This window comes from Canis aureus, chromosome 38, assembly GCF_053574225.1.
Source record: "Canis aureus isolate CA01 chromosome 38, VMU_Caureus_v.1.0, whole genome shotgun sequence".
In the NCBI taxonomy this organism is placed as follows: Eukaryota; Metazoa; Chordata; class Mammalia; order Carnivora; family Canidae; genus Canis; species Canis aureus.
The window spans coordinates 15604472-15632172 of record NC_135648.1 but is presented as its reverse complement, the minus strand read 5'-3'; the positions used below and the strand labels follow the sequence as shown (position 1 = coordinate 15632172).

At 33.5% G+C, this 27701-nt stretch overlaps 1 protein-coding gene across 4 annotated transcripts in view; it reads left to right on the top strand.

The window, feature by feature from the left end:
* Positions 1–27701, top strand: part of BRINP3 (BMP/retinoic acid inducible neural specific 3) — a 379320-nt gene that overhangs the window by 163607 nt on the left and 188012 nt on the right. The window lies entirely within an intron of this gene.

Below are 27701 nucleotides of genomic sequence, written 5' to 3'. Positions count from 1 at the left end.
ATATTATTGAGGATGTTATTGTAAGACTAAGAAAGTTGCACATGTCAAACCAAATAGGAATATTTTATACATGGTTACTATTCAAATATATTACATATTTGGCAGAATTTTTCTTTGTAGTTCTCCCTACATAGAGAGCCTTCCCTACTTAATAAAAATTGTTCCTATTGTTGTTTTACCACTATTATTACTCTCATGTTGCCCTCTTCACCAGGCCCCAAGCCTGACTTCTGCTTTTGTTTCTGATTCATCTGTCTTACCTTTTGCTCTTATGTTCATCTTACCTATTGACTTGATATAAATGCATAGGTGTAAGACATTACCAAATTTGTTGCTCTGATTTTTTTAAATTTTTTTTTGTTGTTCCTCTGATTTATAAAGCATCTCAACAGCCTCTGTTGAGGAAGACTCAAAAAACAAAAACAAAAAAACCTCTGGAAGTACCCATCTTCTGTACTTAATTGACTAGATAACAAATTTATCAACAGATTTAATTACACAGCACCCAAATAGGTCCAACCAATTATATTTGTACTTATTTTTTCAAATTGCTGCAAATTACTTATAATCTATGTCCCCCCCATCTTAACCCTGACAATATACGCATTAAAAGTAATTTGCAAATTAAAAATCCTCATAGAATACAAAGCTTGTAGTTGATAACAATAGTAATTACTCCAAGAATATATTGGTGAATTTGAAATGAAAATTTTAATTCAAATTAAATACAATGCCAATCTTATTCAAGCAATAAGCCGAATATTCCAAGGATAGGTTATTATATCTACAAGTTGGCAAAGATTTCCAATTAAATGTTAGAGACTATGAAAGAAATAATCCATCACACAGAATGTGACATTTCCCACAAAATATCACCCATATCCTTAGCTATCTTTTATTATCTGATGATACAAAATGAGATTTAATTTAAGATTTGAGGTCAGTATTTCAGAGCTTTCATTTAAGAAATTTTATCTTGCTCTGCTTTTAAACCTTTGTACCTCTCACATTTGAAAGCTCTCTGTTACTTCTGAAAAAATCCTTTCAGAGGAAAGCCTGAGAATATTGAAAACACATTTTAAGGTCTATTTCATTTCCTATTTGGAGACATAATGGCAACTTATGCTATGAGTGGACCCACAACTAAGGCATTTTGAACCCATAGGAAAGCCTGCTGTATTCATTTCCAGATTCTGTGGTATAGTAGATATATTTGGGATATCACTGAGAAACATTTCCAGCCCCCCAAACACCTCTGGAGTATGTATATATGTACTATTATAAATTCTATATTTTTACTTCTCTTCGTGTTTGTTTTTAAGCCATTTCAAGATTTATTTTAGCTTTTTGAAATACATAAGCATTTCCTTTTACGATATCTCTAAATTATAGCTCATTTTCAACTATGCAGGAATTCTTTGGACTATTATATTCAAATTTGCAATAACACAATTTATAAAAGATCATAATTTTCTATTAAGTTTTGGCACCACTTCAAATGTGGTTAGTTACTTAAACATAAAACTGCTTCCATTATTAAGTGTTTTCATCTACGAAGTGACCTTAGACATAATTAACATACATCCTGGATTTTTCTGGACAGTCTTGATTTTAAATATTCTGTCCAATTAAGAGACCATATGCTTGAATTTCTGTCAGGAAATATGATCAACATGGCCTCTAGGCACATACGATTGTTCATTCAACTGACACCATACTTGTGAGTTCTATGGTTTTCACTCTTTTTTTTTTTTTTTTTTTTAGATTTATGTATTTATTAGAGAGAGAAAGAAGGAGAGAGAGAGCATACAGTGGTGCACAGAGGGGAGGGACTGAGGGAAAAGCAGATGCCCTGCTGAACCCAGAGCCTGATGCAAGGCTTGATCCCAGGACTCCTGGATCATGACCTGAGTGGAAGGCAGGTGCTATACTGTTTTCCTCAGGCATTCTGTTTTCAATCTCTATAACCAGTTTTGGATCTGTGGAAATAGACTTAACATTTCTTTTTTTTTTTTTCTTTCCCTCTCTTAAGTTCCAGCTTCTCTATATCTCTAGCTCTTCCTTTAGCTCTTTTTCTACCTACATATTCAGTGTCACTGACTTTTAGTGTTCTTATTTTACCTAATAGATCAAATCAACTTCTTTTTGCATAAGATGGGTTTTTTTTTTAAATAAAGGTAGGACAATTTAAGCTTTCTTACAGAGTAAAACAATATTATATCTATTCAAGACAACAGTAAAATTAATTGTGGCATTTGGTTAATACCGTTTTCTAGACCTGTGATGATATCATTATTTAAAGACTGAGGTTTTGTTTTTGTTTTTGTTTTTTTTTTTTTTTTTTAAGATTTTACTTATTTAGTTGAGAGAGATTGAGAAACCTAGAGCAGGAGGAAGGAATAGAAGCAGAGGGAGAAGTAGACTCCCCACTGAGCAGGGAGACAAGGGGCTTCATCCTAGGACCCAGGTATCATGACCCGAGCAGAAGGCAGACCTTTAACTGACTGGACCACCCAGGTAAACCTAATGATGTCATTATTAACATTATGCTTTGAACCCTCCCCCCCAAACAAACCATTGTTATTTCTATTTTATTCCTATTATTTTTGGTTCTAAATCTCACACTCCTAATCACCACACTTTGCTGACAGTTGTTTTTTGTAAACTAGCTTCAGATTTCATTATATATCTCTTCACAGTCTGCCTTTCAGTCACCTAGGATTAACCTTTGTTCCATCAATATTCAATGCACTTTGGTTTATCCATGTTTCTTCTCAGGTCTTTCTCCTAGCCTTGAATGCTTTTCTCTCATTTCTCACATATGAAAATCCTTGTCAGTTTCCGAGGCAAAGTTTAAATCCTGTGTCTTCCATGAAGCCTTCCCTGATTATCGTCATTAAAATAAGTGTGCCACATTTTCAAACCAAAAAAAAATTTATGACTTAGCACTTATTGATTTAGTTCATTGAAACTCACTAAAATTCAGATTCCAGCCTAGAATGAAGAAGAAAAATACAGGATAAAAGAAAATGCTTGCTTATGTTCATTGGTAAATATCAAAACGTATGGAAGCATTCAGAAAATTTTACAGTTGAATAAGCACAGGTGATTTTTAAAAGATTTAACATTACCGATACGATGTTATTATCCGATGCCTCTAGCTTTTGTTGAAGTAATACTCATTCAAAATGATATTTTCTTATTTGTTAATATAAAGTGGAAACTCTAAGTAAAAATCAGTAACTGAAACGCCAGGCAGTACACGCAAATCCTATGCCATGTTGTGAATGCAAATGCATTCAGATGATATATTTACTTTAAAAAAAAAGAAAATGCTTAGATTTTGAAGTGAAAGATGTAAGGATTTTAGATCCGCTCTAGCATTAAAAGCATTCACCAAGTGGATAAAGAGATGTGAGGGACATGGAGAATGGGTAGTTCTCTCCGTATCTCTCCTATAAACTGGAATCTTCCACCAAGGATAAGGAATTCATATATTAGCCAGTATTTATTCAATGTTTATTGACTTGAATTATTTGTTTGTGTTGAAAGATTTAAATAGCTATTTAACAGTGCATAATAGGCTAATCTATTAATTTAATTTATTCTCACCCTGTGCATTTTGGATGACCTGGAAAGGGAAAAAGCATAGGATAAATAATGAGAGAAGATGAACGAGAAGTAGTCCTGGGGAAGAAGGTGGGGGCTTTAGATATTTTCAGGAAGGATGTTCTGTGATGGTACCATTAATGAGTTAGAGAAGCTATGGAAGGAAAGAAGGCTGAAGAAACAGTAAGAAAGGGAAAAAGTTAGGATGATTACATATAACAAGCTCAGGACACTGCTTTAAATGGCAGTAACAGATAATTTTGGCATTTAGAGGAGCTCATTTACACAATTTACACAATGCAAGGCTCAGTGCTAGGCATTTTACAGACCCTATGATATTTCTTCCAAAAATGAATTTTGCTTGATAATACATGTCAGAATTATATTGTAATTATTTTTAGTCATATAAAAATATATCAGCTTTGAAAATACACAATGTGTCTAAATTCATTTAGTTGACTAGCCTTTGAATCACTATCTTAATCACAAGTTAACGTTTTCAGAAAGCCTGTATGCTTTACCTAAACATGAATATGAAACATTAGAGTTTTTATTGGTGCACCAAAGGTCAAAAGACAATAAAAAACTTCCTGGGCAATCAACTGCTAATGCTCCGTGTTCAATATAGCATTCTCTTCCTTATAAATCTTTTTCATTATGGGCTTTTTACTTCCTGTTAATTTAAATAAGGAACCAATTTGAGACCCCTGGGTAGGGGGGTCAGCGGTTCAGCGGTGGAGTGAGCATCTGCCTTTAGCTCAGGGCATGATTCCAGAGTTCTGGGCTGGGGTGCCCCATAGGGCTCCCCGCAGGAGCCTGTCTCTGCCTCTCTGTGTCTCTCACAAATGAGTAAATAGAAAAAAAAATCTTAAAAAAAAAAAAAAATAGGGACCAATTCAGTCAGAAGAATAGTTTTAACAACAACAGCAGCAGCAGCAACAACAACAAAATGGAGTCCCAGTCCCAAAATACTAACAAACAAAAGCAACAAATAATGAGAAATGTGCAGACAACTAGAGACCAGTTCCATTGCCTACTCCATGTCGTTTAGCTGCAGCTCCTGGAGGGGCTTCTATAACACTGGGCAGAGTTTCACACTCACTATACTAGAACATTAACATAAAATACAGTAGATTAACTTCAGGTGTGCATCTCATTTTTATTCTAAAGACTTGTTTTGAGATTTAAATTTTATATTCATAACTAGGATTAACTAACAGTAATATTTTCAGATTAGCAAATCATAAAGAGAATAGATCTTATCACAGGAATAATTTTTTAAGGAACATGGGGTAACTTACCTTTATAGAAGCAACCTAAGAATTATTAAAAAAAACTGGAAAATGAAAATGGATTTCCCTTCAAATGATTCTTTAGCAATAAGATCCCATTTTAAGCAAAAAAAAAAAATTCTTCTTCTTTTTTTTTAAGATTTTATTTATTATTCACAGAGAGAGGGAGAGGCAGAGTCACAGGCAGAGGGAGAAGCAGGCTCCATGCAAGGATCCCAACGTGGGACTGGATTCCGGGACTCCAGGATCACGCCCCAGGCCGAAGGCAGGCGCCAAACCACTGAGCCACCCAGGGATCCCCAAGAAAATTTTCTTATCCCATTTACAGTATCCTCAGTATCCTATCAGAATAAGATTTGTACAATAAAAATCGCAAACAATGAATTTAATACCAGCCGTGCCAATCATTTGAAATTGTCTCCTAAAATTATTTTTTAACTGTAAGAAAAATATATCCCACTTCCCTGAAGATATGCACCTGGATCATACTTTAAAAAAAATGATTTTTAAAAACTGTTGTGAAATACACATGACATAAAATTTGCCATCTTGACCTTTCTTAAAAGTGCAGTTCAGTGGATTAAGTACATTCATATTTTTGTGATTCCATCACCACCATACAACTCTATCCACCACCTTGTGACACTGAAACTTTGTATTCATTAAATGATAACTCTCCATTGTCCCTTCTCCTCAGCCCATGGGAAGCACTATTTTGCTTTCTATCTCTATCAGTGCCACTACTTTAGGTATCTCAAATAAGTAAAATCATATAGTATATGGGATTTTTGTGTGTGTGATATTGGCTTATTATACTTAGCATAATGTCAAAGTTTATTCATGTTGAAGCATATTTAAAAATTTCCTTCCATTATAAGCTTAAATAATGCTCCATTGTTTGTTCACACCTCATTTTGCTTTCCAGTCATCTGTCTGATGGGCCTTTGGCTTAGTTCCACTTATAGCTACTGTAACTAATGCTGCTGCAAACTTGAGTGTAACCTACATTTCTTTCAGATCTTCCTTTTAATTCTTCTGTGTGCATACCCAAAAGTAGAATTGCTGGACCATATTGTAATTCTCTTTACAATTTTTTGAGGAACCACAATCTTGATTTCCACAATGGCTGTTAGCTGCACATCTCCACTGACAGTGCACAAAGTTTCTAACTTCTTCCCCATCCTCACCAACACTTGTCATTTTCCCTTTTCTTTATTTCTTCTTTCCTTTTTTACTTCTTTCCTCCTTTTCTTTTTCTGAGAGTAACCATCCTAATAGGTAGGAGGTGCTATCTTGTGGATTTAATTTGCAGTTTTCTAGTGATTAGTGAGGATAAGCATCTTTTCATATGTATGTTGGTCATTTGCATATCTTCTAAAGAGAAATGTCTATTCAATTCCCTTCTGATTTAATGTTAAGCTATAGGAATTCTTTATATGCTGGATATTAACCACTTATTAGATACATGATAATTATCTCCCATTTTAGAAGTTGCTCTTTCACTCTGATGATTGTGTTCTTTGATGAACAAAAGTTTTTCATTTTGACTTAATCAAGTTTAGCTATTTTTACTCTTGTCGCCTATGTCAACCTTTTGTAACTTTTCATTCTATTTATTGTCTCTTTCTCTATATTATTTTTTCTTCTCTATTTTGTCCCTTTCTTTCTTCTTTCTCGCTTTTAGTTTGTTATCATTATTTTTTCTTTACAGGTATATAGCTAACTAATTCTATGACTTTTTGAGTTTCCAATGTAAGAATTTGAGATTATAAATTTCATGATTGTAACTACCCATATACAACAGTTGTCAAAACACAACGTTGTCAAGTTCTAAATACTTTTTATTTCTATTTTCATACATTTCTATGTTTTTGCCTTTTCAGATTTTTGATTCTGAATAATCCTAATTTTCTTGCCACTTGAACATATTTTAGAATATTTATTTTAGTCTATTAATTGTTTTCAAGATAGATATAATCAACCATCCTCATACAAATGAAAACTTGTTCATTATTTTTAAAATTTTTGTTAATATTTCAAAGCATAGATATAAGAAGGGGGGCTATTTCTAAATACAAAAGCTTCTCCTTTTTTTGTTTTCTTTCTTCTTTCTTTCTTTCTTTCTTTCTTTCTTTCTTTCTTTCTTTCTTCTTTCTTTTTCTTTCTTCTTTCTTTCTTTCTTTCTTTCTTTCTTTCTTTCTTTCTTTCTTTCTTTCTTTCTTTCTTTCTTTCTTTCTTTCTTTCTTTCTTTCTTTCTTTCTTTCTTTCTTTTTTTCTTTTCTTTTTTTAGAAATGAGCCATGCTTGGCATTATTGATGAGTAAAGTCCACACTTGAAAAAACATTTTCTTTGGTGTATAACTCAGATTTGTCCTAAATTCAACTAATTTTTCTCATTAGTAGGGAGTACTTAAAAATGCTATTAATAGGAAGTTCAGTTCATCACAGTGCATCTAAAACAAACAAAAAACCTCAAACTTTCAATATAAATTATGTTTTAATTTTTAGTTCTTTACTGAACTATTTCTCTTTAGGTTTCCCAGTCATTTAAGCTTACTCAGAGCTTGGTTTACAAAACTGTAAAGTGACAAAATGTGCTATATAAGACACAGAGTATTTTGCACTCAGTAGATACTCAAGGATTCAAAGAATCTGTGCTCCTCAGTGCCATATGATTTCATGGAAATGATTTATCATTTAGGAAATTAGTAGCCAATTGTAATTTTTACTGTTAAGTGAATCTATAAAATTTGAGCAATCATAAATATGAAGACAATATATTATTTACAATAGTATCTTTTATTTAAATAACCTAAAATATTTTCTATATTTTATGCATAGGAATTACCTCATCTGCCTTTGAGATGCAACATTTATGGAAGCCATTTATCCTGACCTGATTTCTTTGTCTCATTCTTATGTCTAACTGTAACCATAACTGTTGTAATATGAATCTTGATTATCTGTGCCAAGATAAATGAGCTCTAGCATAAAAAATTAACACAATTCACCTATCCAGACAGATTACTAAGGAGTCTGCTATGTTGCAGATTTGATCCACTAGACCAAGGTCATAGCCATTTTTTTTCTAAAATAGTACACCTTCTTCCATCCAGCTTTGGCTTTAATCCAAAAAGAATTTTATCATTTTGAAGAGGTAATACTCTTTTTCACTGGATTATATTACAAATAAAAGCTAAAATAGTATCTTTTTGTTTTTTCTCAAATTCTAGCTTTTCTTGTCATTCTTGTCATCATGATCCTTGACCAGACTTTTTTCAGAACCAGAATGTTTCAGTGACCTTCAGAATGGCTCATTTACATTCAGATATCCCTTTCCAGCCCCAGCACAATAGCCTTCTTTTCACTTCCCTTATGATTATGTCACTTCTGCTCAGATGCTATCAATAGTGTCTGTGGCTCACAAAATATGTTGATTGGGCATTGTTGATTTATAAGCTGTTTCAGATAGGGCAAGTGTTTTAACTTGACTTTGTCTCATTTTCATCATTTATAAAGTGGTGATAATAATGATACATTCCTGATTACTATGAGTCTTCAGAGAGGAAATAGAAAGTTATGGTTGATTGTAGTTGTCATTGCTTTCACAGATGATCTGTTATTCTCAAAACAAAAACAAAAACAAAAACAAGAAACAAGCAAATGAGCAACATTTTATTGCTAAAGTATATACGTATGATATAATGATCCATTTAAAATAATGTGAATCATATACTAGTTATTTAGAGATATGCTTTATCTTGAGAAGTTTAAATGTGAAAATGTCCATACAATCATATAAACTTAAAGCAGTAAATCAGAAATCTAGTAAAAGGGCATTTGAATTTTTTAAGTCCATATGGTTAATTTCAAGCATAGAAAATTAAGAATCTAAGTGATACATGATTTATTCAAGGTCATAAAACAATTTAGTGCAAAAATATAGAAGTATAGAATTCTTCCTCTTTTCAAGTTTCTTTATTAATCTTTATTCTTTATACCAATAAAGTCTTTATTAAACGTTCTCTTTATTAATTTAGTTAATGCAGAGTATTCTTTATTAGATGACTATTTGCTAACTTTTGTATGAATGATTACTTGATTTATTAACTGATGGGGAAAAATAAATTATGTGTGATTTTCTTTTGATTGTTAATTTTTCTAATAGAGTCAGTCACTTTTTAAAATACCTAGTGGGAAAGAGAAGATACTTACTGGGTCTACCTCTGTAATTAGGAGAAATGAGTCATATTCCATTGATGGGTGCATATTACTGGCAATTTTCTGATTTGCCATATTTTCAAATACGAGCCAAACCATGGTAGTTAACTTCAGTTGAGTAGATTCAGCACCATCTGGACTTCTGGCTTTACTAACTTTTAATTGATTTAGTTCTTTCAGGAGAATCCTAATACCTAACTGATAAAATAGTTATTCAAGCTCAAACTAGAGTAAGATCACTTGCTAGATTATTAATTACAATTTTAGTCGAAATTGAATAAACAAAATAAATTGCTGACTTTGGAGTAAAAACTCGTTTATTTTCTGTCAGTTTGCAATTCCATAACAATGTAGCCTAATTTACTCATATTTGATTCCAATTTTCTTATCTCCCCCTTTTCAGTCTTTATTGACAATTTTTTTTTTCCTGTATCACTTAGTTGGAGACCTGATTACAGTGTATCTACTTCATAAAACGTATGGTCACCTTCAACTTCACAGCTACCCTAATCCCGTCTGAAATATTTCCTTCCTTTAAAATATTATAGTTAAGGGATCCATGGATGGCTCAGTGGTTTAGCCCTGGGCCCTGGGCATGACCCTGGAGTCCAGGATCGAGTCCTGCATCGGGCTCCCCACATGGAGCCTGCTTCTCCCTCTGCCTGTGTCTCTGCCTCTCTCCCTGTGTGTGTCTCTCATGAATAAATAAATAAAATCATTAAAAAAATAATAAAATAAAAATACAATATTGTAGTTAAATTACCACCAGAAGAGTCATTATACCATTTAACTTATGTTTATTAGGAACATCAAAATATTAAAGTTTCTACAAAATTTATTTTTAATTATTCCTTGGGAATCATCTTGCCATGAATCTTCCCATTAAATTTAACAAAAAACTAATTTCCATTTGCTGCTAATGCTCAAACTTGGAAAATTAAAGTATGTTATCTAATTAATTGTGTTATCTTTATGTCTTCCACAAAGAAATAATGCCTCAGATTTTCCCCATACCATTTTGATATTAATTGATTATTTTTTATTGATTTTAACAGTTAAAATTAAAATTTATATTTCCTTCAAGTTGATGCATTAAAAACCACCATTCTAAATCTATACATTCAAAAGTTTATGGTCATTGTTAATTTTGTTTTCTATTAGGCATATAATAATATTCAACAGAGAAGAGCTGAATATTTCCTGCAGTCTGAGAAAAAAAAGGCATTGTATTTGAAGATATACAACATTTCACTATTCAAAAATATTTTTATTTAGAGGAACTTTATAGTCCTGTGATTCTTGCCTGCTTTTCACAATTATGGCATGAGAAACCAGCAAGAGTAAGTCTAATCTATTAGAAGAATGAAGAATATTTAAAATGTGAGAGGTAGGGATGTCTGGCTGGCTCAGTTGATCAAGTGTCTACCTTCAGCTAGGGTCTTGAGGCTTGGGTCATGATCTTAGGGTCCTGGGATCAAGCCCCGCAAGGAGCCCCTCCTTGGGCTCCCTACTCAGCAGGAAGTCCACTTTTGCTTTTCTCTCTCCCTCACCCTCTATGAGCTTCTCTCTCTTTCTCTCAGATAAATAAATAAATCTTTAAAAAAAGTTTTTAAAAATGTGAGAATTAAGTAACTAAACTATGGTATAATATACCATACAAAATTTTCATGTTGTTGTAATAGATTTTGGTTTGTGTTTTTGTTACAGATTTCATTTTTAGATTTACAGGGTGATTTTTTTTAAAAAAATATTTTATTTATTTACTCATGAGAGACACAGAGATAGAGGCAAAGATATAGGCATAAGGAGAAGCAGGCTCCCTGTGGGGGGATCCTGATGCACAACTCGACCTGGGACCCAGGGATCACGACCTGAGCCAAAGGCAGACACTCAACCACTGAACCACTCAGATGCCCCACAACTTTTCATTATAAGAAACAACACCAATAAAACTTCACCTATATACATATATCAGCAAAAGCAATTTCATATAGAAATATATTTACATAAAATATAGATAGTATATATAAAAGTATATAGGAGAAAAATGGAGTTCTACATTAATGTATCAACATCTATATTATACATAATTACATACAAATGTTTTTGGAAATGCTTGGTTTTCTGTTCCATTTTTAACCTCAACAAATAGTGCTTTCTATAATCACATGATCTTTCAATAAATTCTTACAAATTCTTGTTCTTAAATAAACATAAAATTGTCCCTCAGATTACTCCAATTATACTTTTACTAAGTTATCATTTTTAAAAGATTTTATTTATTTATACATGAGAGACACAGAGAGAGACAGAGACATAGGCAGATGGAGAGGGAGAAGCAGGCTTCCTCTGGGGAGCCCAATGCAGGACTGGAACCCAGGACTCTGGGATCACGACCTGAGCCAAAAGCAGATGCTCAACCACTGAGCCACCCAGGTGCCCCTAAGTTAAATTATCTATGTAATTACAAAAGGGCGGTTTCTCTACCTGACTTCATTTTTTCACTGACCTCTTATATAGTTTCCAAAAATTCCAAAAGGTTTTTTTTTTTAATATGTTTTTATTTATTCATGAGAGATACACAGAGAGAGAGAGAGAGAGAGAGAGGCAGAGACACAGGCAGAGGGAGAAGCAGGCTCCATGCAGGGAGCCCGATGTGGGACTCGATCCCGGGTCTCCAGGATCAGGCCCTGGGCTGAAGGCGGCGCTAAGCCAATGAGCCACCTGGGCTGCCCCTCCAAAAGGTTTTTTAACACTTTTTATTTTTTCTGTATGTCTTCAGAAAGATGTATAAAATTGGTAAAAAGATTTTTAACTCAATGTTTTTCAGTCACCAGTGTTAAGTTTAGTAATTTCTTATGATTTAATAGAATTATTACCCTCTTAGCAGTGTTTCATATTTCAAAATGCAGTTACATATTTACTATGCATTATTAAATAAATGAAAGCAATTTTAAAATATTAGCATTGTTATAGTAGTATCTTCTTCTGGGAAACTAAATTAAATATACTTTTCTTGATTTTTCTTACTAAGAACAACTAAAAAACCTGGATATTATATATAAAACAAACCTAAGAAGACTTTGAAAGTTGTGGAGAAGAGGCTAGACAGGCAAGGGAAACTCAATCAGTGACAAAGAAGCAAAAGCAATCCAAAGGAGCACAGATAATTTTCCCAACAAATTGTGCTGGAATAACTTGACATTTACCTGCAAAAAAAGTGAATGCAGACAGAGACCTCACACCTTTAAAAAAATTAGTTCAAAACGGATCACGGCCTAACTTTAAACACAAAACTCTAAAACTTCTAGAGGACAACAAGGAGAAAACCTAGATGTTCTTGGGTGTGGTGATGACTTTTTAGATACAACATCCAAAGACAAAATTAGTGAATGCAATAATTGATAAGCTGGGCTTCATTTAGCTCAAAAACTTCTTCTCTGCAAGACAATGTCAGGAAAAGGAAAGATAACAATAAGACATAGGAAAAAATCTTTGAGATCTAGGGTTAGAACAAAAGTTCTGGGCAGTCCAGGTGGCTCAGCGGTTTAGCGCCGCCTTCAGCCTGGGACATGATCCTGGAGACCTGGGATCGAGTCCCACATCAGGCTCCCTGCATGGAGCTTGCTTCTCCATCTGCCTGTGTCTCTGCCTCTCTTTCTTTCTGTGTCTCTCATGAATAAATAAATAAAATCTTTAAAAAAAAAAAGTTCTTAGATTTGACACCAAAAGCATGATTCATATAAGGAAAATATGATAAATTTTATCTCATCGATATTAAAAATGTTTGCTACTTGACAGATCCTGTTAAGATGATGAAAATACAAACTACATATGTACCAATATCTGAATAACATATTTGCAACTCACATATTTAATAAATAGATAATTATCTATCATCTGTCTTCTATCTAACCAATTTATCTATTTGTATCAAAATTAATCATTAAAAATCCAGATAGAATATTTGCAAAGTATATGACTAGATATTTAGTGAGGGGGATTACACACATGGCAAACGAACCCATGAACACATGGGTTCTATCTATCATTAGCTATTAAAAAGATGCAAATTAAAATCAATTGATTCCAATGCGATGTAACTACATATCAATCAAAACAGCTAAAATAAAAAGAAAATACAACAAATGCTAGAAAGGACATGGAGAAACAGCTTCACTTAGACATTGGCCCTGATAATGTAAAATGCTATAGTCATCATATAATCCAGCAATTTCACTTCTGAGCATTTATCCCAAAGAAATTAAGACTTAGGGTATGCAAAACCCTGTACACAAATGTTTATGACATTTTTATTTGTAGTAGCCAAAACCTGGAAACAACCTAGAGGTCCCTCAATAGATGAATGGTGAAACAAATTGATGCAGTTATACCATGCAATACTACTCAGCAACAAAAACAAATTTTGATACCAGCCGCAACTTCAATTAATCTCCAGGGCATTATTCTGAGTAATAAAAAGACAATGTCAGTAGGTTACACACTGTATGATTCCATTTATATAGCATTGTTAGAATGATAGAATTATTGAAGTCAAGAAGAGATTAGTGTTTGAAAGGAATTTGGGGGTCAAGAGGAAAGTGTATGCATCTAAAAGAGGGCAACATGAAGGATCCTTGTGGAGAAGGGAATGTACTGTATCTTGACCATGCCAATGCCAACACCCTAGTTGTGATGTTTTACAATAGTGTTGTAAGATGTAACCTTTGGAGGAAACTGGAAAAGAATCTATGATTTCTCTATTATTCTTTACATGTGAATTGGAACCTTACCATTATCACAGAATTAAACATTTAATAAGAAATTGTTATATCAGTTACCTTAATCATATTAAGAATTTTACTTAAGGGCACCTGGGTGGCTCAGTTGGTTAAGAGTCAGATTCTTAATTTCAGCTCAAGTCATGATCTCAGGGTTGTGCAATCAAGCCTTGCGTTGGGCTCCCCACTCAGCTGGGATTCTGCTTCCCTCCCTCTCCCTTTCCCCCTCCCCCTGCTTGCTTTCTCTATCTCTCTCAAATGAATGAATAAATCTTAAAAAAATTAAAAAAAATTGTGTTCAAATACTCATTCATTCATTCATTCATTCATACAAGTTGTATTTATTGAATACCAGGTGATTTATACCAGATGATTACTATTATTGTACGAAATTGAAGTATATAATTAATCTTTTTTTTTTCTTTTTTAAACCTTAGGTGTACATAGAATACCCAGATCAAATAAGCACTATGCCAGAGTACTGAAAATTTCTCACCTCTTTGTTCTGTTAGTAAGAAGTGCATCAATAGTATCTAGCAAAAAAAAAAAAAAAAAAAAAAATAGTATCTAGCAACAGTTCTGGAATATGATAGATGTTCAATAAATATCTAATCAATGAATTAACTCATGCCAAGATGAAAAGTGCTCCAATTTTCTAGGTATCAACTTTCCAATGCAGCCATTTATCTTAAAGACAGGAGACAATCTTAGACAATTGAGCTGTGTCTACGGACTTACAGGAAAGAGCTCTGGGAAAACTATCACCCTGGAAGTGAAACTGCTGCCCATTTCAAAACCATCAACTACTCAAATTGAAGTTTAGCAACTGAATTTATTCTGCAGGAGGTGGAGACCCTCTGTAACCAGAGATTAGGTGAAAAACAAATCAATTGAAAATTAGAGTTCTATGTTCATGCAAGTGTTCTTCCCTAAATCTTCCTACCCCAAATTTTCATGTGTCAGTATGGCATTTGACTTTTTAGTTGACACTTATACTAAGATTGTATATGAAAGTAAGAGAACAACACTTAACATTTATCATATAAAAATTTCTCAGTAAATGTCTGCTATTTTTCTTCTTATCTTTCATCATAGAAATCACTATTGGACCTAAAGTGTCCATGAATATAAATATAATGTTAACTATATATTGAAATATCATGAATTTCTTGCCTTTATTTGTGATGTTCATCAGTAATTTACTCTTTTCCTATTTTCGTTATACTTGTGATTCAGAATATTGACTATTTTTTAAAGTCATTGATATTTGGAAATAATCTATAAAAAGAAAAGTCAGGAGCCTAGGTGGCTCAATCAGTTGAGTGACCAACTCTTGATTTCACCTCAGATCATGATCTCAGGGTCACAGGATAGAGCTCTGTGTTGGGTTTCACACTGAGTGTGGAGGCTACTTAAAATTCTCTCTGCCTCTCTCTGCCTCTGGTCTCTCTCTCTCTCTCTCTCTCCCTCCCTCTAAAAACAAAACAAAACAACTCAAACTAATGGTTTGATTGGGCAAACAATGGAAATTGGAAACTATCAGTTTTATATATGCAGTTTCATTTGTTTTTATCAATCCTGTAATGTTCAAGTGGGATCTAGAGGATACTTTGACTTCTTGGGACCACCTGGGTGTCTCAGCAGTTGAGTGTCTGCCTTTGGCTCAGGGCATGATCCCAGAGTTCCGGGATGGAGTCCCACATCGAGCTCCTTGCATGGAGCCTGCTTATCCCTCTGCCTGTGTCTCTGCCTCTCTCTCTCTGTATCTCTCATGAATAAATAAATACAATGTATAGAAAATACTTTGACTTCCTTTAAGATAGTATAAATCTCTTTTTATTTTCCCTTTTGTTTCCTCTCTTTTTTCCCCATAGTGTCCTAAGGTTGACCCCTTTCCCACTCTTCCTCCATCTCCCTTCATTCTGGGAAAATTTCCTTGGATACTTCTTTGATTATTATTTCATAATTTTATTTTCCATTTTCCTTTGTCACATAGAGTGACTTTCTGTGATACATTTTTTCAGGTTCATCAGTATTTTAATTTTATGGATCCATTTCCTTCTCAGGGTCAACAATGAGGTAATAAAGACCTCTAAAGATGTGTTTAGTGATTCCTATATTTATCAATGTGCTGTCTCCCACTATCATCACAGATAAATCCTTTATTAGTCTCTTTCTTCTCTTTTAACCAAATATTATGCATGCTCAGTTTTAACTTTCTGAGGTTCCAGGGGTATCCTTTTTTTTTTTTTTTCTTTTAGAAGTCTGCCCCCTGTATCCAGCTGAACTATTCTTCCTTTTCTAGGTACAACAACACATTTTCGTTGAATATAGCTTATCTCTTTACAATGCATATTAATTAAGTAGCACACCTGATTGATTTTTTTTGTTGTTGTGGTTAATCTTTCTTTCCAGATATCTCCATTATTTGGATGGATTTTTTTTCCAAATGTAAGTGTTTTGAACTATGAAACACTTTAGTCACCTGTTTTTTTAAAACAAATTTTAAGAAGGAGACTTTTTTAAAGAATCAATCGATTATATTAATTTTATATGCTTATTTTTCATTGAAACTAATTACAGTAAAGTGATCAGGTCTATTATCTCTTTGTAGAAATCATGATTTTTTTTTTCTTATAGTGCGCTGTTTACTTTTATGAAGAGTTAACTTTTTACTGTAGAATTTAACTTTCCGGGATCCCTGGGTGGCGCAGCGGTTTAGCGCCTGCCTTTGGCCCAGGGCGCGATCCTGGAGACCCGGGATCAAGTCCTATGTTGGGCTCCTGGTGCATGGAGTCTGCTTCTCCCTCTGCCTATGTCTCTGCCTCTCTCTCTCTCTCTCTCTCTCTGTGACTATCATAAATAAATAAACATTAAAAAAAAAAGAATTCAAGTTTCCCTATGGATTTACAGAACATTATGCATCTCCAGGACCCTTCTCATGGGCTCAAGTCTTATTGGCATCCTTCAGCTTGGTGCTTGTTGGATATAACAGATTTTCCCATCAGCTTCCCAATTTCATCCTTGAGTATCCTCAACACTGCTTGATGATTCCATCTAAGAATGTATTTCTCCTCTTACCATCTGTGTTTCTCTCTCTGAAGCTTTCATTCTCTATGCTCTTGAATATGGAGTTTGGACTATGTACTATTTACTGTGTCTCCTGTAAAAGGAATTGATCATAAAACTCTCTAACTACTCAGTTCTTACAAGTTTACCATCCTCTTCCAAGAAATATGAATTACTCCCTAGGTTTATTTAGCTCCCCTTCTACCAAGCAGATATTTAAGCTCTCTGTTTCTCAGATAACTGCTAGGATAATACAGGATTAATCTATAATTGACATGTTCCTTCCATTATATTTATATTAATTTATGTTAACATTATAATAATATTTTCACATTATGCCCCATATGATTGCTAAACTCCTCCTCACTTTTCCCCTACCCCTCCTTTCTATATTTTTATCTCTATTTCCTTCTTTCATCATATATTCTCCACAGACACCCACCCTCATACACACACACACACACACACACACAAACACACACAGATCATACATTACTGTTAATATCCACTTTTCAATTCCAGTTGGTGTTAATCTACAAAGAAGTTAAGGGCATCGATTTTGGGGTCAAATCCCCTTGCATTCAGCCTTTTGTTAGGTTGGGGGAATAACTACCACCAAAGTTTGCTCACTCACTGAAAGCAGGTGAGAAGAGCATGTACTTCACAGTGCAATAGCTTAAACCTCACAGAGTATTTGCTTTAAACACAAGATTATCTTTCCAAATGTTTTATTAAGGTAAAGGTTCTTTGCCAGTCAAAATTTTAAATTGTTGGAATATTACTCAGCCATTAGAAACGACAAATACCCACCATTTGCTTCCAAGTGGATGGAACTGGAGGGTATTATGCTGAGTGAAATAAGTCAGTCAGAGAAGGACAAACATTTTATGGTCTCACCCATTTGGGGAATATAAAAAAATAGTGAAAGGGAATAAAGGGGAAAGGAGGAAAAATGAGTGGGAAATAATCAGAAAGGGAGACAGAACATGAGAGACTCCTAAGTCTGGGAAATGAACTAGGGTTGGTGGAAGGGGAGGTGGGTGGGGTTGGGGGTGACTGGGTGATGGGCACTGAGGGGGGGCACTTGATGGGATGAGCACTGGGTGTTATTCTATATGTTGGAAAGTTGACACCAATAAAAAATTAATTTATAAAAAGAAAGATAGTTTTGAAAAAATAAAAAAAAATTTAAATTGTCATTAGTATGAAAATTTTGCTTTTTGCCTGCCAAACTTTAACTTTAAACTTATTGCCTGTTAATGGGTAAATATAAATATATATATACATATATAAATAAATAAATATAAATATATATAAATATGTATTTCATGGTGTTAAGAGAAAGCTAATCACCTTATACATTCTGTAATTCTGTATTTATTTATTCCCTGGTGAGACGGGAATTTGTATAAATCAGTCTTCTTCCCTTACCATATCAGTGACACAGATGTGAAAAATTAAACATCTTCTCATAGTGGAAATAGCAGGACTACTCTCCTCAAAGTGCATTAACTAACTGAGGCTATGAACACTGCCACTATATATTTTACTGCACTCACAGACAATCGTAACACTCTTCTCAATATTTATTTTTTAAGATTTAATTTATTTATTTGAGAAAGACAGCAAGAGACCAAGAGAGAGTGAGAGAGAGACTGCACACACACAGAGGGAGAGGGAGAAGCAGACTTCGCACTGAGCAGGGACTCTGACTGGGAGCTCTACCCCAGGACCCTGGGATCATGACCTGAGCTGAAAGCAGACACTTAACCCACTGAGCCACTGGGACACCACTCAATGTTTGTATATATTAGATTTAGCAGAAGTAAGTTGTTCCGTAGTCATTAATGATTCTCCATTTAGCAGGAGCAGTTAACTCCTACCTTCCCTCAGTCATTTGAACATTCAAAAAGCATGATTGAGGAACACATTGTTACAGTAGATTTGGTTTTCTGTGAATTGTAGCCATGGTGTATGCTTGCAAGTCACAAACTCCACCTCTATCTTACTTATATAGTCATTTCATTTTAGCTCAAAGAGAACATTACTCATTTGTTGATTCAGTGTGGATTTATTGAGTGATTACTATGGGTCATGTATCTGAGTCTTAAGAATACATGTCCATAAAAATAAAGCATCTATGTTGAGCCTATTGCATAAAGAAAGAGGGAGCTATTAATCAAGTAACTCCATAAATACACTAATTTCTAGGAAGGAAAGAATATTCAACTATAAGTATATATAACCCTAGTTGAGGATTGGATTGGTGTGGTAAATATGACTGCAGTTTCCCCGTGTGATTAATATTGGTGTCTTTGAAGTCTGTATAGTGGGTGATAGTTAACAAATTTATTTTATATAAATCTCAGGCTTAAAAGACAGAAAGACTAAGTGCTTGTTAGATAATAGGTTTCATTTTGTAATCCATAAATTCTAAGGGTGATATCCAGAGAAATGTGACATTGCTAGTTTATGTTTCACAAGTTGTTTTTATTTTTTGTTTTGTATAAAATGATATTTGACAGACAACTCAAGCCTGATTCAGGCTGAAAGGTTTTAATTTGGGGAATAATAATTTACAGCTTGTAAATTTAAGAGTGTGCAGTTTTGTTGTGAAAATTTGTCATAAAAGGCCATATCCAGACTCTCTTCCACATGTTGACGCATGAGACATAAAATTAATAGCAAGTTTAGTTCCCTTACCTATGTAAGAAAAATCATAACATTTTAAGAAGAATTTTCTTTAACCCATTTTAAATTTTTTTTCAGGAAAAATATAAATTCTATTAAATTGAGTTACTATTTAAAACTAATTTTTATTATTGAAAAATTTCATTAAATAGATTAACAATTTATATTCACTATCTCTAAAAATTGCAATTACTCTAAAAGAGAATGACCTTTAATTTTACGTTTTTACCTCGAGTTACTTGAAATGAAACAGAATATGAATTTGTAACTTATTGTAAGTTCAAATATTTAATTGATTAGCTACTTGTCATAATTCATGGTTTGTGAATGTTTGATCCAATATTTAAGGTAGAGACTGGACCACCATAAAGAAATCTTAATGAGGTTTTTGCTTAAATGTTTAAAGACATTACCACAAAACAGATTAATTTTTCATTAGCAGGTAACTATTATTTTGGCAATGATTTTTCTGGACAAAGGAAAGCAATTTGTAGATTCTTTTAAAAAAAAGATTTTATTTATTTATTTGAGAAAGAAGAGAGAGAAAAAGTATCTGAGAAAGGGGAGGAGCAAAGGGAGAGGGAGAAAAAGAATCTCAAGCAGACTCTGGACTGAGCAAGGAGCCTGACTCCAGGCTCCATCTCACAAAGCTGAGATCATGACCTGAGCTGCAATCAAGTCAGGCACTTAACCAACTGAGCCACTTAGGCGTTTTACTATCCCTTAAAATTTAAAATAAATTCTTTGAGTATGGCTTCAATTATAAATTATTTTGTTAATTTTACTGATTAATTAATTCCACTAAGGCTTATTACCTTGATCAAGGTTTATAATATTTAAAAAATTGACATCCTAGGATAAAAATTCATGACTTCACAAGCATACATCAAAATTTGCTTAAGAGGTAAACTATGTCCCCTGTACCATTTTGATTAAGTGTTACATTCTGCTTCTTTAAAGCTCTACAGAGTCAGTACTATTAAATGTATGCTCCTATGTGAAATGACTTTATGTCAATAAGGTTAAGAATTTGCCAAAATTCACAGGACTTAGAAATTTGTGAATTGAATTGGTGAGGGTGGGAATTGAAACTTCAGGTGACTCCTAAATCTATTCTCTTTTGAAAAATTAAAACATGGCCTCCCTAAAATATTAATTAATGTGTGAAATGCAAATATTTTCATTAATTAGTCAAGATAAACACCTTTTAAATTATAAATACAAGGGACATTCATATTTGTTTATTTCTTGTTTCAGAGAGGGTCAGTGTATTTTATTTTAGCTCAGTTGTATCTGCCCTTGGCTTGTCTACACTGCTTAATAATTACCAAATCTCTCTAATGTGATTGATAAAGAATTGTGATAAGTTGTAACAGATGTTACTGTTACAACTACAGTCCCAAAATTTAGAAAAGCTTTTTCTTTTACTTAATTCCTTTTCTTCAACTTAGAAAGTCCTTCATTGACAGCATGTATGTATATGTTTTATATCAGAAAAAAATCTGCTCAAAAGAGTAGCTTAAGTTAGATGTAAATAATAAATTACTATATTATGTATATATCTGTGTAAGCACAGCATGTAGTAGCCTTATATTTCTACAAAATGAGTTACCTTTGGGAATAATGGTGTTTATTATAGTAATTGAATTTGTGGCATTTCCCTTAAAATTTTAATAAAACCGGGTGCCTGGGTGGCTCAGTCAGTTAAGTGTCTGCCTTGGCTCAGGTCATGATCCCAGGGTTCAGGAATTGAGGTCCTGGGATCAAGGCCCCCATCAGGCTCCCAGGACAAGGGGGGGGCCTGTTTCTCCCTTATGCCCCTGCTCGTGCTCTCTCTTTCTCTCAAATAAATAAATAAAATCTTAAAAAAATTTAATACAACCATATCTATTAAATTGCAGAAAATAGCTTAAAGCTATATAAGATAAAATTAATTTTCAGTTATTTCAAAGCCCTGAAAATTTAGCATTTTTAAAAATAATTAGAAATATATATTATAAGCGACCAACCATTCTTTACATTTTCTATAACCCCACTTCCATTTTATTCAATTCAATGATAGAGAGAAGCAGCTATACCTACGATTAATCCTTGTGGCTTTATAGGGGTCGGAGTAATATTTAGTTTCAATCTTGCTGATTTGACTTTTCTAATCTACTATGTGTTGTCAGCTCTTTCAAAATACTACCCTCATTAATGGTGCTTCCTAAAATCCTGCATGTAGGGGCACCTGGGTGGCTCAGTGGTTTGGCATCTGCCTTTGGCTCAGGTCATAATCCTGGGGTCCTGGGATCGGGTTCCACATCACGCTTTCCAGAGGGAGCCTGCTTCTCCCTCTGCCTGTGTCTCTGCCTCTCTCTTTGTGTCTCTCATGGATAAGTAAATGGAATCTAAGAGAAAAAAAAATCTTGCATGTACCTATTGTACATAAGTCATATTTTTCATTGGTCTTTTTCTTTCGGTATTTTATTTGCTTAGGTTCATTGTGCTAAATCCGTAGCCTCATCCAAAAATACTACGCAAGCTTTAAAAACTCGCTACTGTTAATTTTTTTTTTAAAGTTGTTTTGTATCAAGGGGCAGGAGGACTAAAGAAAGTGGATTCTTTACCCTGCCAACTGCTTAGCATTCAGCTGCCTTAGAAACACTAGCTTCAGAGCTACAGTCATCCAGGCCATTAGGAACATTTCCCTTTTACTGGCCAAATGGAAAACAGCATCTCTGTGAGATGCAAAAAAGAAAGAACGTTCAAAGAACCATTTTTATATGTATCAGTTATACATAATAGAATTATGGAGAGCCAGTATTGATTATTAGTGGCATTTTTAAGGATCAGTATGATCTTACAGATGCAATTAGAAAGTTATTGCTACTAAAAATTGGCAAATCAATTTATGATTCTTATGCTGAATTTGCCATAGATTAGTGCTTGGGTAATATATTTTGGTTTAATATTGTGTTGTGTACACAAATTTAATTAATATTGAAAGAATTAAAATTACAAGCCAACAAATATAGTATTGTGAAAAATAATATAATAATAGCCTCTTATGACTTAGAGAAGCAACTTTATTTATTGTAAATTAGTAGTTAAGGGTGAATCTTTTCAGCAGGTGCATCTTCTGATTTTGTCAAGGTTTTTATTTATTTTTTATTTTTTTAAGATTTTATTTATTTACTCATAGAGACACGCAGAGAGAGAGAGAGAGAGGCAGAGACACAGGCAGAGGGAGAAGCAGGCTCCATGCAGGGAGCGTGACATGGGAGTCGATCCCAGGTCTCCCAGGATCACGCCCTGGGCTGAAGGCGGCACTAAACTGCTGAGTTACCCAGGCTACCCTTGTCAATGTTTTTAATACTGATTTTCCTCTGATATTGAATTATCAACAGTGGTGGATTCTATATTTTTCAGGAACTGGATATATATCTATGTGTAATTTAAAAGATTATGGTAGTTAATATATTTTAAATACCTGAGTACATTTATGTATTCACATAGAATTTAAATACTAATAAGAAAGGCCTATAGCAATATGGCAATGATGTAATCATTATTTAAATGGAATTTGTTGATGTCATTCTTGTTTTCCAACCTTTTATATGAGATGGGTACAGATAAAATTATAATAAATATTGTTGTAGAAAAGTAAGCATTACATAGACATACATAATAATAGATGCCTGCAAGTCAGAATTTTTAGCAGGCAAACATACAACTTAATCAACTAATAGAAGCTTCTTAGAGCCAACAAAAACATTTTCAAAGTAATGTTCTGGCTGAACTGTTTATAGCCCATTTGTGTGTTCTACAAAATAGTGCTGCTTCTAAAGGGGCTGAGTTACATTAAGCTCTAATGATTGTGCCTATTTCATTTAAAGACTTCCAAAGGTTATGATGGGAAGATATTTATGTACTGTGAAGGCTTCAGGTAGAATGGAGCCTTCAGTTAGATGCAGCAGTGTTCTTATTTAATGTAAACATAATGAATCTGGATGGAATTCTTAGATCCTTTAGGTAAAATGCTCTCATTATGATAATCATACCCGACGGCATGTTTTTAATTCAGCATTCCATTGCTTTGTTTTTCCAAAATTTAATGAATGCTTGGTCTAGTTGCAACTGAGGTGAATTTTATCTTCAGGAAGGAAAACAAAGACTGCACCTATAAGTTTCCAATTTATATACAACCAGTTCCTTATTGCCTTCTCAAGCTATACCGAAGTCAAGATACTCTATGTTGCTTATGATGTACTAGATTACATGACTGGAAAACAAGCAAATAAACCAACTAATAACTCCATGATCTTGATATCTTTGCATAAAAATATTTTTTAGTTCATGAGCTTGCTCATCCCAATAAGCTGCAGGACTGGGATTGGGGGATGGGGATTTGAATCATCATCATTTACTAGGATCCCAGGCTGATGGACCAGCATAACCATGCACATGCATGCTTTAGAAGTCAAAGTAAGCCACATGGCCACACTGATTTTAAAGGAGACCTGTAACTGCAGTCTTATCCTGTGCCCAGGATGAAGAGACACTGAGTATCTGTATTCATACCTACATGTTTATAACTCACAGTGTGGTACTTAACTGTCCAGAGTTGACATCCTTTACTTAAAGTGCTTCTTACCACCACATCTCAGAATTATTTCTCTTTCTCTTTGGGTTTTCACCAAAAATCAGTAGAGACGATCATAGTGATCATGTATCATTATAATACAAACCAATAATGTGGAGAGTGGAAATGAGTGATCTCAGATCAACATTTATATTTTTTACATACACAAATTTATACTTTTTGGATATACACAATATAAGTGTAATATATTATTCCATTTTTCATATAAAATATAACAGAAAAACTAGGAGAAGAATTTCATTTATTTTATTTATTTATTCATGAGAGGCAGAGACACAGGCAGAGGAAGTAGGAGAATTTCAGATAGAGCTCTCAAGAAAAGAAAATAATTCATTATATTTATTAACAACAATGGGGGTTTTAAATATTAATTAATTAATTAAATTAGTTGTCTGGTTAATTTCTATTAATATTAGTCTTACTGTAGCAATACTCTCAAAAAGTTGTCCTCTACTTTTGGTTGTTGTGTGACAGACAGAGTAATCAGATAGGATGGCAAAGTGTTTTGTCCAACTGAAATGTTAGAAGGTAAATTGAAATTATAAACTTAATCGGGGTTTACAGATTAAGGTAATAAAAAGCGCCTAATAGCTGAAAAGAGCTTCCTGGAAAGTTGTTCACAGTTTTAGGCTCTGCGTAGCTTGACATGGTCTGAAAACCTAGGGGAAGAGAAAACATATTCAAAATAAGTAAGATTACTTATGTTAAAGAATAGTGATAAATAAGGTAGAGCAATTATGCTAAATAACCTACTGCACAGTTGCATTTTTGCCCCAAAAATATTTTAAAGTCCTTCAATAAAATGCATTCATTTATAGTTTATCTTGCTTAATATAATCATTGAGCCCTTGAGCTCAGGGTTTTTCTTACATTCATCTACAAGACTTACACATTTCTGATAATGGTGATAATAGTGAACAATTAATACATTTTCTTAAATTAGTGTTAAAAACTGATTTCAGAAAATGACACAAATTTACTATAGCTTTTTCATATTTTATCTATTTTTTTGGCCAAATTTAAGAGGACCAAACTAAAGAAAGTAAATTAGGTCAGAATAGATCATGGGTTTTTATTTGTATATTTACAAATTGTTAAAAAGACAAGAAAAACTAGAATTGCACTCTTTAAATATGTAATTACTCACAGTCATCTAGCATGAAAAACTTCGTGATTTAAAAAGAGTTTATATGGTATGTAAAATATCACAATTGAGTCAGTTTTCTTGGTTATTCCAAGTCCAGTTTATTCTCTTAGTAGTCCACATGTTAGTCTATGATACATGCATATGAGTTTATAAATTTAGAACTTTAAACCATTGAAAAAGATACACTCTAATTTTAGGTTCAAGTTATGTCACTCCCTTGACAAAATTATAAACTTTTTTCAGCAATTAAAAAAAGTACATATTTGAGGGTAAGCCTACAAAGTTTGGAATTGGGCAACTAGGGATCCCTGGGTGGCGCAGCGGTTTGGCGCCTGCCTTTGGCCCAGGGCACGATCCTGGAGACCCGGGATCGAATCCCACATCAGGCTCCCGGTGCATGGAGCCTGCTTCTCCCTCTGCCTGTGTCTCTGCCTCTCTCTCTCTCTCTGTGACTATCATAAATAAAAAAAAAAAAAAAAAAAAAAGAAATGGATTTAAAAAAAAAAAAAAGGAATTGGGCAACTATTATTTAGATCATGGTTTAATAAATAATTTCTTACAAGCATTATATGATTATGTACCTTTAGATCTATCACAAAATATTAAAACTTAAATGTTTTATTTAAATGCCCTTCTTCATAATTTTGAATATATACTTACATAAATGAGATATATAAGTATATTATACTTACATACATCATATGTAATAGGTAATTAATTATGATTATAATACATTATGTATGTAATTAAATATATATGTATATAAATATATATAATTGACACATGTAATATGTAACATACATATATCATACATGTTTAGTATCTTTCAAAATATATTATATTTTATATATTTATAATATAATGTTATATATTATTACAATGCATATATAGTATAATGTTATATATTATACATATATATAATCATATATAATCAGTTCATGTAAATTTTTTATAAAAGGAGACATAAAAATGATTAATATAAACCCAGGTTTTGAAAGATGAAAGACATCTGTACCCTTTTCTGAGGAAGCATGAATTAATAAATCCAGCAATGTATCTCCAAATACCCTTCATATATTGAAAAAAGAGCACTTTGAGAAAATGCTAAAGACAATACATCAAATTATCTAATTAACAGATTATTTTCCAAATAGCAACATTAGCACTGCTGTTTAAAAGTGCACCCACTTCGAACCTAATGAATCAGAAAACTCTGGGGTGGGGGTGCCTGGACGGCTCAGTACATTAAGCAGTTAAGCAGTTCTGCTCAGGTCATGATCTCAGAGTCCTGAGATCCAGCCCCACATCTGGCTCCCTGTCATGTATCCTTGGTGGGAGGCCTGCTTCTCCCTCTCCCCTGCTTGTTCTCTCTCTCTCTCCCTTTCTCTCTTGCTCTCTGTCTCTCAAATAAATAAATAAATAAATAAGATCTTAAAAACAAGCAAACAAAATCTGGGGTGGAGTTTCCAAGTGACTCTAATAGGTGCTGAAGTTTGAGAGCCATTGGTAGAACCAAACCATTTAGATTAGCTGATTTATAGAGGATACAGCAATAGCTTCTCAATGAAACAAAACACTAGGTTGACTTATTCTCACGCTGAAGTCTTCCCTAGATTCTTGAATGAACCTTACCTCATAATTAATATCTAAAAGACCGAGTGGACTGTTTGGCTGCCAAATGTGTGTCACATGAAGGAAATCTATTCATAGTTGAGACTCTGTCAAGGGTAGGGGTCTTTGTCCTGCCACTATTTATTGTTCTTCATTATCCTGTGTAAATCTTTACCCTGCCTTCCCTCCTTCAGCAACTTTTTTCTTTCGTTCAGTGACTGCTTAAATATTAAATATCACCTCTCTAGAGTTGCCTCCTCTGGCCACTTAAAGTAACATAGGGCCCACTGCCTACAGCTCTATAGCTTACCAAAGCAGGCTGTCTGTGGTAGCTCTCAGCACTTAAAATACTCTGACATTTGTTTAAAATTTAAGTTAATATCTTTGTTGTATTTACTTTTAAAACTTTCTCTAGAATGTGAGCTCCATTTGGACATGGACAGTATTGGTCTGGTTCACTGATGTATCCTTATCATTCACTGTTCATTAGTACACTGCAGGCATTTTTTTAGAGGAAAAAATATAAATAAATATGGACATATTTATACAATATTTATTCAATGTTTTATTTGCTAGATAGTAATTGAGTAAAATAACACACCTGGGAGTATTAGACCTGGTAGAGGGAATTCTTCC